Raw genomic sequence first — 9,997 nt, forward strand, 5'->3', positions numbered from 1 at the left:
CATCAAAAGATGCTGGCGAGATTGACAAGCCTCCTCTTCTAGGTGTTGGACTTGCAGAAATAAGTCCCACATCACAAAAGCTCCTTGCGAATCATTAGCAAGTCAGAGAAAGACAAGCTAAGAAAAACTAAGGTCAAAACTCATACATTGATGAGACCATCCCCAAGGGACTGTGCCAACAACCTCTTCCCATTGGAAGAAGGCACCAACTTAGCCAGCAACCTCACGTAGACTTCAGCAACTAGCACCAAACCATTGGTAGAAGGCTGTGGGATGATCAGAAGAGCCAGAGCATACACTTCTAGGCCACCCCCAATGGGAGCCACATAGGTTGCAATAGTCATGATGACCTTGGATGTAGGGACCACATGCTTCCTCTTCGACTGCTTTTTCTTTTGCTGCTCTGCAGCCTCGATTGCTTTGGGTCCAACTATCATCAATTCAATAGCCTCAGGTTTGTAACCTCAGCCAAAGTGGTCATGGTCTCGACCATGGCAGCCTTGAACGAAAGAGATAAGACAAGCCTCATCCTTTTCTTATCTTTTTTGTTTTTCTTTGTGAGAGGGCCGATGCTTGCTAGTTCCTCCTTGAAAAATGCTAAACTTGCGTGAGCATAGAAAAGTTAGCATGCCTTATCCTACAGTTCAACAAAAAAAAAAAAGAACAAATGCTAGAACTTATCCATCGGAGTAGGATCCTTGGAATACAACCTCTTCAGAAGATCCCCATGAAGGAGCTTGGAGTATGGTGGCACTTTGAGACATTTCAACTCCTTTACTACTGCCTTCTCCAACTCTATCAACTCTAGAAGATCCAGCAGTGTGGATTTCATCTGTGTGCCCCACTCAGTTGGAAATCTCCATGGGACGAGGATGACACGAAAAAAATTGACTCTTCTAATCATGAATAGAGGAAAGGCTGAAGGAAAAATTGACAACATCCTTCCGAGGAGAAGCATACTACCAGCCTTTGCTCTGAGGGTGTGCCTTCATCAGGAAGAGTGCCCAAAACATCTTCACACAAAGAGGTATCCCTCGGCGCAAAAGCAAAAAAAAACCCCAACTATCATCCGCCAAGCATTGGGGATGAGTTGGGTAGGACAGAGCCAATCCATCTCTTGTAGCTTAATGAAGACCTCTGGAAGTGGGAGCCTAAGGCCGACTCTCAAAGCCTCCTCATATATGGCTACCCGGATCCCTTGGTAGGATATGACCTCGCCCGAAAGGTTGGACACTTCCAAGAATATATTTTTTAAAATTCCATATTCCCTCTGGATTCACTTGAGGTCATTGTCCCTTAAAAACATCTTCACGATATTGGGAGTCTGATGAGCATAGGTGCCTTCATGGCAGAACCCTCAGAAACGAGGCACGGGACTCCAAATTAATGGGCCCCTACTCTAATGACTTTCCAAGAGGAGAAGCCATGAGATGAACGCTGATCAAAAAGAAATAAAGAAGACAAAGAAGGACAATGAAACTGACCAACAAGATGAAGGGAGGAAATGAAGATGATGATGACCATGGCACTTAACCCTAACTCCGTAAGCAAAGGACAAGCGAGCAACACTTGCTTCTTCACTCCCTTTTATAGGATGGCATGGTGATAAAGATGGTTCAAGCGAGTGATCTGATCAACTTGCACATGTCAATATGTCGCTGGATACCAAAATGCCATCTGAATTAATGCCACTGAAACATCTTATCACTTCATCGAGAATTTTTACACTGTGATACCTCCTCAAGAAAAGGAGGCAAATACATGCCCTCTATAAATGCACGCATCCAATCGACTCTTTAGATCAATCTCGCCCAAAGAAAGTCCATAGCAAGGCATTTTCTGATATGGCCTCGCCCAAAGAAAATCCAACCCACATCAACCTCGAAGAACGAAAGGTCCACCCAAAGCTTTGACCGCCTATACTATAGTAAACCTAGAGAGCATCCTCTGCTCCCTTCATCTGAGTCAAAAGATGCCTTGGCCTCGAGAGTGGGGGGCAACTAATACATCTAGAATGTCCCATCATCCATGGTGTTGGCGACCCAATAGCAACCTTATGCATGTCCCAATTGAGGAGTGCTAGTGCAACACCAAGCTATTGCCACTTGGACTTCCATGACTGTGCTAAAGGTGTTTCAGAGTCTTCTACTTGTTAGACGACAAATGGCTGTGTAATCTATGCCACTCCTCCACTCAATGAGATCTATAATCTCAACAAACTCCAGAATGTGTAAGTCATTATTCTCTAATAACTTGAGCACACCTTTGCGGTCCTCAAAGGAGAAAAATGGCATGCATTCTCTCAGACAACAGGTATCCACTTTCATCTATAAAATCCAAACTCCTCGAGACCCTCCAAATAAGTGAAGACTTACTTCACATGCCTTCTTCTTGAAATAGATTCCACACAAACTAGATCCATCTCTTCCATAAAACTCTGAGTAGCTCTGACTCTATTGGAACACATCGTGCTCCGCATGGCATCCATCGGACCTCCATACTCTATCTCTCCATCTCAACTCCACCTCACCTCATACTTGACTCCACATCACTACTAGATTCTTTTTGAGAGCTCAAACATCTTGTTTGCTTCCGTAAGAGACTAACTTATGCATCAGATGGTCTATCATTGGGGAACCCACTAGTGCAAGGACTTTTCTATCTTTGATGGTTTTACAAGATCCGACTCATAGGATCGATCAAGAACTAGGTGCCAATCGCATTCCCTCTCTCTGACTCCAGCTCGGTGGCCTAAGCCAGATTAGCTCCTCGACAGCAACATCTAGTATAATCATAAATCAAGTTCTTCGAAATAATTCTTATTGAGAAATTACTATATTATTGTTATTATTATTTTCAATCAAGATTATAAAAGAAATAAACCACCTAAGATAATATTTGAATATTATAAAGAGCTTGCTTGAATCGAGGTGTGTGAGAACACTATCTTAAGAATATGATTCACCTCATATATGTAGATCTACAGCAATCTCATTTTCAAGGTACAATAATTATTTCTAACCAATGGAAGATATAAGGATAGCAACTGAAGAGGCACTAAGAGAGCAAAGATGGATAAGGCCGCAAAGAAAGCAATACATGGAATGACTGGGACGTCTCCCATCTCACTAGGATGTAAAACTTTATCCTTAGATATGATTGGTTCCTTATTCTCTTTCTCCTATGTATCCACATGGAAGATCTATACTTGCATGTGGTAGTAGAGTCAGATTATTCTCCTTTTTCTCCAAATTAGAAAAGTCTAACCCTAATCAAATTTGTTGTTAGACAGAAAAAGGAACCATCATTAGTAGTAGATTGAACATCTTTGAAAAGAATTGGCTATCCTTAGGTATGATTTGTTTGCTATTCCCTTTGTCCAATACATCTTCATGAAAGATCATGGTATATGTATTGCACTTTCTCTCAGTATCATATTTGCATTGATCCCTCCTGTTCCTTAAGTTTATAAACCCTAACCCTAATCAAATTATTATTAAATAGATAGGGGAACTATCTTTAACAGTAGTTTCATCATCTTCAAAAATTATTGCATCCTCAGGTATGCTTTGTTCCCTGTTCTCTCTATCTTATACATGTCCATTAAAGATCTTGTTATAATTATGCTATCACATGGTACCTAAATTTGATTGAGCCTTTTTTTTTATAAGTTGTAACATCTTGACTTGAAGTAAATTTATTATTAGATAGAAAGGTGAATCATTCTTAGTAGCAAGGAGAACATCTCTTGGAAGGATTAGTGATCCTTAGGTATGAGTTCTTTGTTAGTCTTTTTATCTAATACACCTCAAGGAAGAATCTTGGTATATATAGTTATGGTACCATGTAATATCGAAGTCACATTGATCCTTCCCTTTCTCCTACACATAATACCTTAATTCTAATTGAAATTGTTGTTAGATATATACAATTGTGCTCTTATGTGGCATGAAAATCGAATGTGTTTATGAGCATGAAACAAAATTAAATAGATTCCTTTTCTTCATAGTTGCAAAATCCTAACACAAATCAAGTTTGTTATTGATCAAAAAGGATGTTTGGAGCAAATTCAACATCTTCAAAGAAAAATTGGTTGTTCTTAGGAATTTGTTCATATTCTCATTGTTCTATGCATCTTCATAAACTATCTTAGTGTACATGTGTAAATGAAATTGATCCTTTGCATGATTGGATATTATTTGAAAAGAAATTCAAGATTTTATCAATTATTTCAAATGTCATCACCCTTTCTCATCTAGTTTATTCTCTTCTTGCCTATCTAGTTACAACTGGAGATAAAATTATATCTCTTTTAGTTTTGTTCTTTGTTTCTGCTATTAATTGATACCCTAACAAAATATTATGTTTCTTTTCCATTATATAGACCCTCATAGCTTGATGGCCCCAAACCTTTCCTTCCTACCTTGATTAAATATTTGATTCTAAGGATTCTTTGAGTTTCTTTGCTTTGATTTGATTTGGAGTTCTAATTCTTGAAATTAATCCTTGCCATGAGATCAATGCCATAATAGGATCAAAATGCAAGATTTACATTTTTTTTAAAAAAGATCAAGCAATCACCACCAACCATCTAGTTTTTTGAAAATGGATGGTTGAGTAGTTGGTGGTGGGCCATGGCCTAATAACAATGGTCAGCAACGAGTGGTCATAGCACATTCCATCATCACCTACCATCTTGGTATGGAAAGGAGGATTATGAAGAGGGCTATGGTTGTAGATTAGGTCAATTCTAAGTTTGGTTTTGAGGGACATGGCTTCATAAAGATCTACCATCAATTACGCAAATATCGGATTTTCATTTCGATCTGTGCCCACTAAGGTAGTCAAAACCATTAGGATTTTGTGAAACTTTTAGTTTTCCATAATTCTGTTTTATCTATCTTTGGGTTGTTTTGTAATGAAGATTTTCCCTAGGGACCTTTAATTAATGATGTATAGTATTTTGTATCTAATTTATTTCTTGGGGAACACATGACAAAGTGTTAGCATCATTTCATTAAGATTGTAAAATAGTAAAAATAAAATGGAGGGCTATGGAAGCTAACCTTAAAGATACAAACGGTGTGATTGATTGGCTTGATTAAAAATAGAGATAGGCCACATCACCTTAAACTCATAAATCCCTCTTAGGTCCTAAGATATCAAACCTCTCCCAAGGCTATACAAGTGTCAAGATTAATGCTCAGAGAGAACTATACGAGGTTCCCAAAGACTTACACCTCCAATAAGAAAATAGAACGACAAATGAATTAGCAAGGATCTAGTCACAAGCTGCTTGTTATATCTATATCTTATTTGTTTTAATTCTGTCTTTCATGAAACAAGGACTATTTTTCTCACAAATCTATGTTGATTAACCTTATAGAGCAAGGATCAGTACGTTTTCATAAAGATTATATATTGTTTTTTATCAATTAAGTACTTGGGTGTTGCAAGTAATAAATTTCTATATATTACGTTTCATGTCTATTGGCCAAGTTTGGCCAAAATGGATAACTATGTTGAAGTGATCTATGTTATAAATACATTATTGTAGCTATGATAAGGTGGTAATAGATCATAATTCTTCCCGTTATTATATGTATATATGTTGTTTGTTGCCAAATTGGTCAAAAAGTGTTTCACATTGCTTTATTTAATTTCCATATGACTAAAGCACATTAAATGATATTAATATAAATTATTGATTGTGGCTCTGCTTTCAAATGAAAACTAAAGTTGCTATTGTTTATGTAATTGACCTAATTCATGTTTATATCAATTTGTTTTTATTGTTTAACTAGGAGCATTCCCCTAGTGCTATCAATTAGTAAACATATGATAACTGTTATTTGAAACTTTACTTTCAAATAAAGTCAGTGGACATCATTTTATGAAAAATAAATTAGAAACATTTATACAAATGATGGTTATTTACATCATTTGTATTTGAGCTTTACTTTCAAATAAAGTCAGAGGACAAATGCTGTTTTTGAAAATAATTCATTTTAGACTTGATTTGCCTAGTTCAATTATAATGATCTATTTTTCTTTAAGTTTGAGTTTGTCTGTTTTGATATATAGAGGTCAACTTTTCTTTTTATTTGAATTTGTCTAGTTTATTATGTGGAAATTGACTTTGTTCTAAAATTTAAGTTCCCAATTTAACAATTTGGAGGTTGATTTTGTTTCGGTTGAAGACTAAACTCGATGTTTGCATGAATAAGGATTAGAGAGCTAACCCTACTTGCATATGATGAACTTGGAGGGCTAAGTCCACATTCATTTGATTGCACTTAGAGCTCTAAATCCAACTGCATAATTTTGAACTTGAAGGACTAAGCCAGTCATATCTAGAAGGTGGGATAGGTTCTAGGGATCAAAGCCAACAATTGTTCCAATCATTTCTCAAAATTAAAATTTAAGGAATAATTCTAACATTGCAAGATAGTCTCAAAGTGCTAAGTTTGAATTTCATCTTTAAACCTTGTCAGAAAGACTAATTCAATTGGAATGTTAATTCTATAATGTTTTGGGGATCATTTAGGCAATAAGTATAGGTTTATAAAATTTCTAGAGTAAGTCCAATTTTAATTGATATGGTTGGAAGGCTCATAGAGAAAAATTTGTGTTGAAGATCTGGTATCAATTGTTGCAGCAGAAAAAAAGAAGAAATAAAAGAGACAATCAAATATGTAGATTAGATCAAGGTCTACCTTTAAGGGGCATGCAAAAGCTTCACTATGAAAAAAAATAATTACAAAAAAAGATCACACACTCTCAACTCTCATAAACCTCTCTCTTTCTATAAGAAGCTCTCACCTCTCACTCTATACAAAAGCTCTCACAAAAAATTTCAAGGAGACTCAAGCCTGCCGAATCAGGATCTTCTGAAATCCCTGGATGCTTCTCGATAGTCTCAACCACCACCTAAGATCTCTGTTGCTGCTACATGATGCTTGCTTCTTGCTTCACAGGCCATCAGAGCCTTTTATAGGTATAAAACCTAGCTTGTGTTGAAATCCCACCTTCAAAAGGATTAAACAACCTTTTTTGACCGTTGGATCTTGACTGTTCATATCCCTGGCCTTCAAATCATGCAAAACATCACCTACATCGCACCTCTGCCATCGGATCATACTGTGAGCCATGATTTTTGGGCAGTATACCGGGCCGATCCATAGAGGATGCGTGGACCGCACCAACATCCCGCGGTCCACCATGGATTGTGACATAAATTCCTCCCTGGGCCGTGTGCGTGCACCCGTGCACCCCCATTGGGTCGTGTGCCTGCTTGGGCCGCATGCCCGCACCTGGGCCCGCATGCATCTGCGGACCTGCATGCACTGCAGGCCCCACCTTGCTGTGGGTCTATGGGCGCTGCATCTCTAGGTCTTTGCCACATCATGGTTTCTCCTACGGGCATCTTCATCTTGAGTTTTTCTCCTGTGTATCAAATTTGAGGCACCAAATTTCAACAATCTCCACCTCGACTCGACATTCGACCTCCACCTAACTCTGAGAGCTTTTGGATGTGCTCACCCCCATGCCTTGGGGCATACATCTGCTACTTATGGATGGGTAAATATGAGAGTTGAGCTAGACCGTTCGATCCTATCTCCAGCATATACCGTGATCTGTCTAACTTGAGTTCTGCTCGGGATAGCCTCCTGTGGAAATAGAAATTTCATCTTGTGATATCACCTATCATCCTCCCTAGTCTTCCATCTTGTGCCTGATCCACTTGCTCCTAGAGCTCCACCCCGTATTGGGCTCCCACTGGCTCCTGAAGCTCCATCTCATGCTAAGCTTCCTACTAAGAGGGAGTATCCTCCATACCTTTTTTCCTTCGTCACAATCCTACTACTGTGCATGACTTTCAGGATTCCTTCATCAGCTCTCTATTTGTAACCATTTAAATCTAGTCTGCTCAGTGAAATTAGATCATTCCTAAAGCTGGGTATGTGTCAGACCTCATCCAACTTCATTGTTCCATCATGTGCCTGTAAGTTGACCGTCTCATTGCCCTTGATCTCATAGTTCGATCTATCCGATAGGTGAATAGTGCCCTTACTCCTCTCTAGAGAGTCAAACAGCTTCTCTCTGCAACATACATAATGCGAACAAGCAGAATCTAAAACTATTAGGGGGAAGAAGTAGATATATCTTATTAGTCATCTGAAGAACATCATCACTGTCTTTTGTATCGCTACCTGCCATCACCACAGTAGTCTTCATCCGATCTTTAAGCTGTGGGCAATCTCTGACTCGATGTCTCAACTCATCACACTGATAGTATCTAATCTTACTCGAATCCCTCGGCTTAAACTTTGATCGTCCATGTTGCGATCCTCTACTGCTTCATCTTTTGCCACCACCAACTCCAGTCATCGTCAAAGCCGAGTCGCCATCTGAACTCAAAGCCCAATTCTCCCACCTCAGAATCTCATTCTGGAGTAGTGCAGAAGTAACCTCTTCCATCTTGATGGTGCTCTTTCCTACAAGAAGAGCAGTCATCAAAGACTCAAAAGAAGAGGGAAGAGATGAAAGCAAGACCAATGCTCTGATCTTGTCCTCAACATTCTCACCAACGCTGAGGAGATCGGTAAGGATCTTCTAAAAGTTGTTAAGATACTCCTACACGTTCTGTCCCTCGCTCATCCATCGTTAGTAAAACTGTTTCCAGAGGAAGAGAGTATTAGTGAATGACTTCACCATATACATCTCCTCGAACTTCATCCACATCACTATCGGAGAAGTTTCACCAAGTACATGGATCACTACATCATCCGCTAAGTACAAGTGGATCATACTCACCGTCTGCATCTGGAGCCTCCTCCAATCTTTCACCTCCATGGTAGTCAGCTTCTCTTCACATAAGAGAGCATCGATAAACCCTTATTGGATGAGCACGTCCTTCACCCTCGCTTGTCATAGGAAAAAATTGTTCTTCCCATCATACCGATTGATTTTTATTTTGATTGAGCCTGACTTTTTCATCTTCTTTGATCTTGATCAATACTATCATAACCTGTACTCTGGTACCATCTGGCTCTGATACCACTAGTTAAAGATCTGGTATCAATTATTGTAGCAGAAAGAAAGAAGAAATAAAAGAGACATAATCAAATATGTGGATTTGATCAAGGTCTACCTCCATGGGGTATGTAAAGGCTTCACTAAGAAAGAAAATAATTACAAAAAAAGATCACACACTTTCAACTCTCATAAATCTCTCTCTTTCAATAAGAAACTCTTACCTCTCACCCCTTATAAAAGCTCTCACAGAAAACCTCAAGGAGACTCAAGCCTGCCGAACCAGGGTCTTTTGAAACCCTTGGATGCTTTCTAATAGTCTCAGCCACCACCTGAGACCTCTACTACTGCTACATGATGCCTACTCCCTGCTTCACGGGCCATTAGGGCCTTTCATAAGCATAAAACCGAGCCTATGTCGAAATCCCACCTTCAGAAGGACTAAACAACCTTTTTTGACCATTGGATTTTGACCTTTCGCATCTCTGGCCTTTAGATCGTGCAAAATATTGCTCAGATCACACCTCAACCGTCGGATCACACTATGAGCCATGATTTTTGGGTAGTAGACTGGGTTGGTCCATGGAGGATGGTGGACCATGCCAACATCCCGCGGTCCACCATGGACCATGACAAGAATTCCCGCTTGGGCCGTGCGCATGCACTCGGGCACCTGCACTGAGCCGTGTGCCCACCTAGGCTGTGCGCCCATGCGCTCGCATTGGGCCACGCATGCCCCCATGTCCCATAGGCCTGCATGTGCCTGCAGGCCCCGTGCACGCCCGCATGTCCCATAGGCCACCGATCTCCGGGCCTCCGCCGCGTCGTGGTTTCTCTTGCGGACTTCTCTGTCTTGGGTTTTTTCTTCTGTAAATCGAATTCGAGGCGTCAAGTCCCAATAATCTGATCTCATATAGATAGTACATTGAGACTTACTTTTGACATAGGAAGCCATTTATAG

Source organism: Elaeis guineensis, chromosome 11, assembly GCF_000442705.2.
Source record: "Elaeis guineensis isolate ETL-2024a chromosome 11, EG11, whole genome shotgun sequence".
Classification (NCBI taxonomy): Eukaryota; Viridiplantae; Streptophyta; class Magnoliopsida; order Arecales; family Arecaceae; genus Elaeis; species Elaeis guineensis.